General features: G+C 42.0%; 1 protein-coding gene across 4 annotated transcripts in view; it reads right to left on the bottom strand.

Moving 5' to 3' along the window:
* The window catches only part of TACC2 (transforming acidic coiled-coil containing protein 2), a 244549-nt gene that overhangs the window by 162593 nt on the left and 71789 nt on the right, over window positions 1-10167 (bottom strand). The gene's annotated exons all lie outside the window — the stretch shown is intronic.

The following is a 10167-nucleotide window of genomic DNA, read 5'->3' as shown; positions in this document are numbered from 1 at the left end:
ACACACACACACACACACACACACACACACACACACACATCCCATTTACATGCGTTTCCCTCTCCCTGAAGTCAACAGGACTTTGGCCTGAATGAAGACTCCAGGGAAAGGGAGATATTATAAAACAGGGAGACTTAACGCTGGCTGTGTTTGTAAGGTGAAAAATGAATGACAAATAAAATTGTGTTTGAATGATAGAAATGATAAGATTCCTCATGTTGAAGCATAGTGGGGGAGGATGTTTGGAGGGCTCAGCCATGAAGAAAGGACTGCATGGCGGTGAGTGGATTATAAGATGCTGAGACAGCCAGAATCCCTGTTAGGACTCCTGTGAAATGCATGCCCAAATCTAAGAGGACTCAGGCAGCAGCAACAGCAGCACCGCAGGCCACATTTTCAATGACTGAAGCATGCTTCCCCCTCTTGCCGTCCACCAGTTGTATTAGCTGAAGGAAAGAGCACTCTGGTCCCTTCATTTCCCTTTTAGGCAGCACTCTGGTCCCTTTCTTTAATGGTCACCTCCATTTACGACGCCAAGCTCTGCACCCTCTCTTGCTCATATGTGCATGGAATAACGCAACCTGGCTCTTGGGTGACATTTTCTGGTGCGACTGCTACACAGGTACATGAAAGTATGGTTACCATCAAATGCACTACAGAACATACAAGAACAGAAGCTTTGCTGAAGAAGTTTTTTCTATGGAGGCACTGTGGACATGACTGAATTGTCTCTGCATCACACCCAGAAGCAGCACCATGACATGCCATCCCAATTTGCACGTCACCTGGCGAAAAATGAAGCACCGTAGCTATCTTCGAAAGGTGCCCTTAGAGGCTGCCTAGGCGAGCCCTGCATCATCCCACATGAAAAAAGAACATTACTCTGCTTTATATTGTGCCTTCATCCAGCTTTCAGACCTTGTCCACCTAAAACCAAACCCTTGGCCATGCCAAGAAGCTGCAACTCTGAGAAGCGCCTCAGCTGTGAACATTTGGGCAATTAGCCTGGGGCCCTAATTATAGTACCAAAAATTGGAACATCCCATTTCTGCACTTTCAGAAGCATTTTTGCAGGTTTCAAGCCTTTCTAATTTAATGGGCAATAGGAATTTCTATTGCTGATGGGTCCATATCTATATTATTAGCTTGATTTTGTTTCTGCAAGCTATCTTAAAAATATGGTTTAAAAAACATGATGCCTGACCTCCCCATCCCCCACCTCCCTTTAAGAGACAGCAGTCACTTCGCCACCTTCTGAAACTGCCATGTGCTGTTAAAGGGCAAACCACCCAACTGATCTCTTCTGCAACTCTTTGGTCCCACACCTTCCATGCTGATGTCCTATCTTAAGTAATGAGAAGCAAATCAAGCGTCCGTTCTCAGTCTCTGACATCTCCTGAGTCTAACAACAAGAGTTTTCAGGGGTGCACAGCTCAAACTTCGAGGTCCACTTCTGCAAGCTGAACTTGTCACCGAAGGACTGCTACTAGCAGGATCTTCACTGATCTTATATAAGCCCTCATCACATTGAGAAGCAAGAAGGCAAGCCATGCGTGTAGGCACATGCACAGATTAATACACTGCTGCACATTGAGGACGTAGGACTCACTGCTCTGCCTTTCAGATCTATTTTTGTTTCCTAACGATTTAACGAAGAATTATGGCAGGCCACTGGAACTCCCTAGTGGACTGCATGCAGTTGTATACCACTAACAGATTGAAATCCGTTTTGAAACAGAAGAAAAGCCATGCTGTTAAGTACAGGCCTAAGAATCAACAGCACAAATGCAAAAGGTCATTCAGTCTATGGCCGCGGGTGAAATTCTTTTACATAAGAGTCTAATATACTTGCTGCACAATGTCACCACTATGGGCATATCTAAAAATGCCCATAGTGCTGTGGTATGTACAGATACTCAAGTTAATTTAAAACATGCCACCTTGGCTACTGGAGACAGTATAGCTGCATTAACATGGCATTATTTGAGAGCTAATTATTTTGGAAAAGAATGGGGGCACAGTGCTGAACACAGCTAGGCTGCTTCCGGAACTGAGATCACTTGGTCAAAGCTAGCCTGGGTACCTCCACCTGGCACCGAATACTGCTGTTGACATAAGCTGTAACCCTTCCAAGGAACTAACCAGTCTTTCAAATGACTTAGGTCTCAAGCTCACAAACTCTAAATAAAAGGGTGTGATTATTCATAACACTTGCTATTCCATTGCCTGAGTTCCAGGTCAAGACCGGAAGAACAACTAAAAATTACTTCCAAATTCTGCTTATGACTAGCACGTCTGAAATATTTTTCAAAGAAAAAAAATACTTCACATTTTACCAACCAGTTGCTTAACAACAGCTGCAGCTAGCACACTATAAATTGAGTCAAAAGACCAAACAGTTCAGTTTGCTATCAATATGTCACTGGGGCAAGACTTCTACTAACATGTGTCCTTCGGCTCTAGAGTTTCATACTTTTAATCTTAAGATATTTTCTTGACCTTGCAGAGACGCATTTTCAAATCATTGCTAGGGAGATGCATATATGAAGTCACTAACGAGTCTTAGCAAGTTTCGCCTGTATGCCTGCTCTGCATTAAACATCACTGAATAAACAGGAAATAACTACATGTATCCACTGGATTTTAAGAAGAAATGCTATGGTTCTACCGCAATGGTAAAAAAATAAAATAAAATTGCTAACTTTAACTCAAGTAGAAATTGTGCTTTCAAATAAGTAAAAGCAAGTCTTAAGTGAGGATAACTGAGGAACAGCAGGCATGAGATAGCTCCTCGAGTGCATCTTCTCTTACAAAACTCGGGTCAGGTTCTGTTGTGGAGCTGTCATTGCTAGCACCAAGATCTGAACTCTGAAATAAGACATTAACATTTTAAAACTTTACAAAAATCTTAGACTCGGGAGTTGGTATGAATCAATCTTCCAGAATGGTCTATGTTTTTTCCCTTTCATTCTCTCTCCTAGATGGGCAGGCTATATATGGCTACCTTTGAAGACTGCCAATAAGAGATTCAGATGTACTCTATGGCAGTGATTTTCAACCAGGGTGCCACAAGGTGTGAGGAAGTAAGCAGGTAAGTGCAGGCTCAGGTTTGTCCCTACCTGGCTGAGCCCCCACTCCCCTTGCCTAGCCCCTCTGCAAGGAGATAAGCACTGTAATACATAAATTATTTCTTGAAATTGGGTGCCACTCAATTCACAAAAGTTATAGAGACAAGTCTCAAGTCCAGAAAGGTTAAGAAACACTATTCTAGGAAAACCAGCAAACTTTCTATCTTCCAGCCCCCTATGTAAATAACTCCAGAACATTTTGCTGCTCTTAATATGACACAGCTCATATTAATATGACACAGCTCACTGTGACTACCGATTTTCCCTATGTTTTAGGTATAGTCCATCTTGGGGTAGTTAAGAAAATACTGGAAAATACCACTGAATGCTTGAAGGGAGAACCCATCGGGGACGCTTCCGTTGGCCCAGCATCGTATTTTCCAAGACACGTGAAAACAAAGGGAATGTTGTTCTGTGTTTACAGCAAAGACTGGACAGCAAATCTTCTGGGTGCAATATTAATATTAATTCAGGAAAAGACATTTTAAAAATCAGTTCTCTTTGCCAAGCCTCAATTCACCCATCCACAAAATGGGTACAAAGCAAAGTTCCCAACTTTAGACAGCTGTTGGAAGAGTTTGCTATGTGTGTAAAATGTAACATTAATTATCATCTTAATAACTAGACCTCATGGAAAAAGATCTAGTAGCTGGTCTTAGTCCAACAACGTGTCTAGCTTCCATTTCAGTAAGTGCTTATGCCACTTATTTTAAACTATGCTTTTCTTTGGTAGTTTATTCCATTTATTAGCTACCCTCACAGATACTGAGTCTGTAGAAAAACAGGGAGAAAAGAGAGTATTGTTAATCTGAACACCCTAAATAATTTTATTCTCTGGAAAAAAAAAAAGCCCCACACGTTAAGATCCTTGTGACACCTGTTAATATCATTCAATAGCTTTTGGAGGAAAGAAGCAGTCTCTGAGAAAAGTTAACTGTGCTGATATCAGTAACAGAGACAGTATCTCAATCAGATAAACATATCACAAGAGCTGACTCAGCAGCCAAGGATGCCAAAAAACATTCTGCCTTTTCTATAATACCTCCTTCAAGGTCATTTAAGAGAGGTACCCTCAATGCCACAGCACTTTGGGGAGGAATATCTGCTACTTAGGTTATTTTCCCCTATTATATCCATTTAACTGTACCCATGATTCTTAAATAACAGCAATAAAAACCATTTACCGTTTTTATTGAGGGAATCCCTGAACACTTCGGCCAAGCTGGGTTTCATTGTCTTCAATATTGTATAAACAATAATGGATCAGTTTGAGAGAGACGAGATGTAACAGGTGGCATGGATAAATAATATGCTTGGGAGTGCGACAGCGTTACAAATGATGCGCGGTGCAACGTTCCTTCTATAACAATCTTTCCCCGGCTGTCCACAGAAAACTACATTCGTGTTAGGATATCAATATCTGCTCCTGTAAAAATCATTCCAGTTTCACTGATTTATAGGCCCTTAGGGTGGGGATCACAACCAGGCAGAAGGATTCTTAGGAAACAAGGTTTATCTACCAGAATGGGTCTGGACCTAGGATTAGTACACAAAACGTACCTAGATAGGGAGAAACTCCAGCTACAACATATCATTGTGAATAGAAGCTGGGCTCCAGTGCAGCATAAGAAATGTTTCTGATTAGTGCCTCTTGCAATGCTACCTCTCCCCTGGGAAAAAAAAGCTGGAGTTGACCTAGGTCAGTACAGAGCACAAGACCTCACCTTGCCAACGGTCAGTGCAACGGCTGGCCCACCTGGAAGCACCAGGAAGCATAATATCTGCTTGAAACACTGGACTGCCAGGTGCTGCTGCTGGGATGCGGCTCCACATCTCTCAGGCCGGTGGCCTGAAGGGACAAGGGGGTCCCTTCTCTTGCAAGAAATCTTTGTGATAAAGATTCAATGGAGCAGACACACACAAAATGTATCACTCAAACACTAACCTCTTCCGAAACAGAATCTTTTCAACCATTTCTTCAAGTGTAAACCCCTCTTACTAAAGACCTCTCTAAATTAAAAACTTTGCTACATTTTGCAGTTCCTACAGGTAGTCCCAAAATACCACAAATGGCATCCTGATGTCAGCCAATGGGAGCACTCAGTGATAAAAAGTAATTCTCAGAAATGTTTCTTTTCTGGCAGGGTGATGGAAATCCTGACAAGGTAGGGAAGCTTCCCTGGCAGGTGGTAACATTAAGTCATAAATCACCTGGATGCCTCTATAAATTACCTGGATTACCTCTATACCATAACCTGAATACACACCCTATTTTAAGAGTCCTTTAATTTTTCTGAGCACCCAGTTTGTATTAGAAACAGGAAAAACCATGACCACTCAAATAGAAACAAAAATCCAGCTGCATGGAAGTCTACACCAAGATGATCAAATCACAAATCTCAAACTTCAGGTGGCTCGGTATAATCAATATAAAGCCATTCTGAAAAAAGCCAGTTGAATTAATATACTGAAATAGCATCGTACACTAAAATAGTTTTTCCGCTCAAGCCATAACTGGAACAGCAAAAAGCTTCACAGAATGCTACAAATATAAACTGTGAATGTACAAGAGAAATAAGCATAATGCATTTGCAATATTACTACCACACAAGAACTGTCAAACACCATAAAAACACTGCTTGGCATTGGATATTCAGGCTTTAGATGTTCAAAAGTACTCGGTCACATTGTGACGTAATTGTTTTAGAATTTAAAAGTCTCTAAATCCTGGCTAGGAAACCTCAAGCAGAAATTTCCCTGTGCAATATAAGTAACCGGTAAATCTCCATGGAAGTGCTAAACACACAGTGATCGCTCCAACAGGAATCAAACCACGTTCTACAGTAATATTCACAAAACCAAAATCTTTTTCAGCAGCTCTGCGATAATGATAGTTAAGCCCCAGCTAAGTCAAGATTTTTAAAAAGCTCAGTCCAGAGTTATAAGAAAAGACATCAACAGTATGAAACTGCAGTGGAGAAGTTTCGCTTCAAAAAGCAAATGCGTGACAACATGAAGACAGTGAATATAATGAAATGCGATATCATTTAAAAGATACAGAGGGTTTGTACAGCAGGACAAAAAACAAACACCTTTTCCTTCCTTTTAATGCTCTTTTTGATACACTTCCTTCAAAACTTAAACCATATCTACGTTTTTAACTCATAACTTTTCTCTTCCAAAAAGGCACTTACCACTCTCAAGAAACAATCCCCAGCTCTGCCATTCTCAATTATCCTCAGCTCCAAAAAACCAAACAAAAACCCGCCCACCAACTTAGCATGGATTCCTTCATGGGAGTAATTTCTAAGCTTCCCCCATTGCAGCCCAGACTTCGAAGTTAGGCATTAATAGGACAAATTCCTTGAGTGTATTCGCAGCCGAATTCACTGAAAGCAGAAACTGCTCCCGGCCTGCCAAAGAAACAGTCCAGAAATCTGTGTTTGGTGCGGCATTTCCCAAGTGCTCCCCTCCTGCATGGAAAGCTGTTTGAAAGTTGAAACACACAAAAGGCCAATGACTATAAAACTGGAGCCGTCTGTCAGAGGCTCCTCCCACGAGGCTCTCCAAGGAAAGGCCAGTATCTAACAAACATGCAATTGCTCCAAAGGCATCCGATCCGGCTTGGGGTCAGAGGAATGCAGGGCTGCCTTGCTGTGGCACGCCCCTGCATTGCTGAACATTTCCAGCACGCTTCCAAGGGAAGGGCCTACCCGATCATTAGACAAAGTGCCCTGAATTTGTAGCAATTTGAAGCGTGTATTGTACTTCTGGTTATCTCCCTCCCTCTCCCTTCCCTTGCACACGCAGGATGCCAGAAACTACTGACACGTGGTTTTCATTCTTTTCCCTTCAGCATGTTTCTTCCAGGGCTCTTGAGTCATGACAACCTGAGAGCTGTTTTGCGTTTTTGCAAGGCTCTCCGCTATATATGGCCATAAAGACTTGTACAGATTCAGTGATCACAAAATAAACAACAATTCCTGGGGCCAAACTGCATAGAGCCTTGCCTCGATATTTCAGTTTTTTCAGGCACTTCCTGGAACCCTGCTCATTTGCTGGTAGACTGCTGGGCCCAGATCCATAAAGGTCATCGTTTAAAAGTTACAGAATGAAAGCAAAGCCCTGCTTTGTTTTAGTAACTATCGCCAAAATCTCATTTGTTTGGAGCTGTAAATCCAGGTCCCTTTCCTCCTACTTTAACTATGGTGTTACGTTCCGGGGGGGTGGATGCATTTTACGCTGGTGTAACTTAGGCTTGTATACTGATGTAAATGACATTCAGATCTGGATTCGACAGACGTACAGAGCTGGACGCATTATGTTCAGATCTGGATTCGTATCCTGGCGGAGCTGGATGCATTAGAAAGCTAGCACAGAGCGTTTCCAGGTGGAATGGGAACAGGTAATATGCAAAGAGCTACCCTGAGATAAACTGCAGACAGATGACACAACCACTGGAATAATTTACACTGGTGTACTTTTATCACCGATTCTTTTAGAGGTTATTCAACACCATAATGGGTGAAACTACTGCAGAGTATGGATTTATGTCAACTCTCTGCTCCTCTCCTGCATTAATGTAAATGGCAATTATACGGTATAAATGCATTATCTGCCTGGACTCCTAGAAGCATATGCTACAGTAACTAAGAGGAGTTAGAAAGGATTTTAGTTAATAGGGAGCTGAAGAGATTAATGTCAGTGCTATGCCCACATGACACAAAATACTGGTATGGATATGTGAATATAGCCTTGTTTTGCATGCAAGCTTATTGTTTCTACTACGGTAAGTAGCAAGGCTGCCAGCATCCAAGACTAGCTTACACACAGGTTGTAGTTTGTATGTCCATACATATAGTAGAAAGTTTAGCAGGCTGAAGTCAGGGATTTGATATAAATCCTGAACAACAGAGGTTCAATTCAGCAAAAATCAAGAGTTCCATAACTGCAACTCCAGAAGCCGGCAGGCTCCCAGAGCTGTCTTGCGCTGCCTAAGCCTTCTCAATTGCAGAGCTATATCTTTTAGGACTTAGTCTGGGCCTTGGTCTTGGCCAGAACTTGCAGAGTATGGTAAATGTCCTGCTTGTGCTGAATTATTTTATATCAAGACTAATAACAGTAATTAAATCATCTGGCCCCTTCCAAACATGACATGAGGTTAGCTGCACATTTCTTGGGAAGTTTTGAACAACTATCTTCATGAATCCTGAATCCCTTGTCTATGCGCATTTTCAACCACATTCATAACCCTTCTCCATAGATTTCCTACAAGCAAAAGGGAGAAAAGATTTTGCATTCAGACAAATTTTGAGTAACAGGATGATCTGCCTGTGACTGTTCCCTTAAGAAATAACAGCATTTGAGGGTGAACATAAATGCTCTCTCCATGGTCTTGGGATCACCCACTCCTCCTAGTATTTTAATCACCCATTCATAAATCAAGAGAAAATATCTTGTGCCTTCAGTGACCCCTTCATGAATATTGGAAAACGATCAAAGTGAATAGCTCCCAAACAGCAGTTTCATAAAAGTAATTGTTAAACAATTAAGTAAAACACAAAACTCTGAATAATGACAACAAAGAAAGGGCTAAATTTAAATAAAACTGTTTGCTGAGGGTAGGTCACTCCATTCCAGCACTGAGAATGAGCATCCATTGAGGTGGAGCAGAATTCAAAGAGCTGCCACTGAGGAGCATCACTATTTTTTCATATCCCACCTGCACTTAAGGAACATGAATTTAGGAATAGCACAAGAAAAAGGTAATGGACCTTTCTTCTGATGCATTTATGTTCACGCTCTGGCATACAGGCAATTAAATCTACTTTTATGCAGAATCCAATAACTCCCAAAGTACAACTAATTCAAGTCCCTTCTTCCCAAATACTCCACAAGCAACAGAGAACTGACTCCTGATTATCATTTTCACTCCTCTCTCTGCATTGATTTAAAGGAAAAGCACCAACTCAGAACTGTATAAAGCAGTGATTTCCAACCTTTTTTTCCTTCAACCTGCAGCTGGGAGCAGAGTGTGGGGGCGGCCCTGGGGTAGGGCAGCTCCCAGCATGGGTCATGGCTTGTCTTTGGTGTGCAGTGCCACCGGCATTGCCCCTGCGACCCTCATTCGGGTTGCAACCCAAGGTTGGGAAGCATGGATATAAAGAATGCTCTGGTCGTAGCCCTTAGGAGTAGCACTGTAGGTGTTGAACCTTAGTGCAGCACACCGTAGTAATCATGGTCAGTATGGACCTGCAGTTGAATATGTTGCCTGAGAGTTGTAGAATTGCCTGATTTCACACTGAAGGCAGTGACCTAAGAGGGGGTGTATTCCAAGAGACCTGGACCGTCAGAGGCAGGTTATACATGAAGTATAGTACCAGAACTGCATCATAAAGCCACTCACATCTCCTCCTTACAGAGCTCTCCAATAACGTATTTTGGGACACGTACAAGAAATTAGCCAACCTAAAGATAGTTAATGTCTATTTCATCACTGCCCCACTCCGCACTTATTACTCCTAGATTGTATCCTCTTCAGGTGAGAGACTTTATGTATGGGCTATGCACAGCATTTTGTGGGCAATACCATTGTACAGCCACTTTAATGACAAGAGTTTACAGAAGACGCGAATGTTGGGAGTGCAGGCACCTCTGTCTAGTTCTGATCTCCTAATTTCTAACTGTAGCAGTAGACTCCAGGGCTCCATGCAAGGTCTGTATGCATTACAGATTGCAAGACTGGAGCCTAACAAAGCCAGTGATAATTATTACCATACTTTCTCACATACAGCATGAACCTTTTCCCCAAAACCAGCTGCTGAAAATTGAAGCATGTATTATATGTGAGAAACACAACTGAAGCGTGTATTATATGTGAGAAACACAATAAGAGCAAGGTCTGCCTTACCAAGTAAAACCAAAAGTAAAAGCTGAAGTAATCCACAGGGAGAAGAACAATTAGCAGGCTCAACTCCCTAGCTCCTGCTACTCAGTTACTTACTTCATAGATTTCATAGACATTAGGGCTGCAAGGGAC

The sequence above is a fragment of the Gavialis gangeticus genome, unplaced genomic scaffold, assembly GCF_001723915.1.
Source record: "Gavialis gangeticus isolate Ggan-Ray unplaced genomic scaffold, GavGan_comp1, whole genome shotgun sequence".
Taxonomy (NCBI): Eukaryota; Metazoa; Chordata; order Crocodylia; family Gavialidae; genus Gavialis; species Gavialis gangeticus.
The sequence above is the reverse complement of the archived record's forward strand: the minus strand, read 5'-3'. Positions and strand labels throughout refer to the sequence as shown.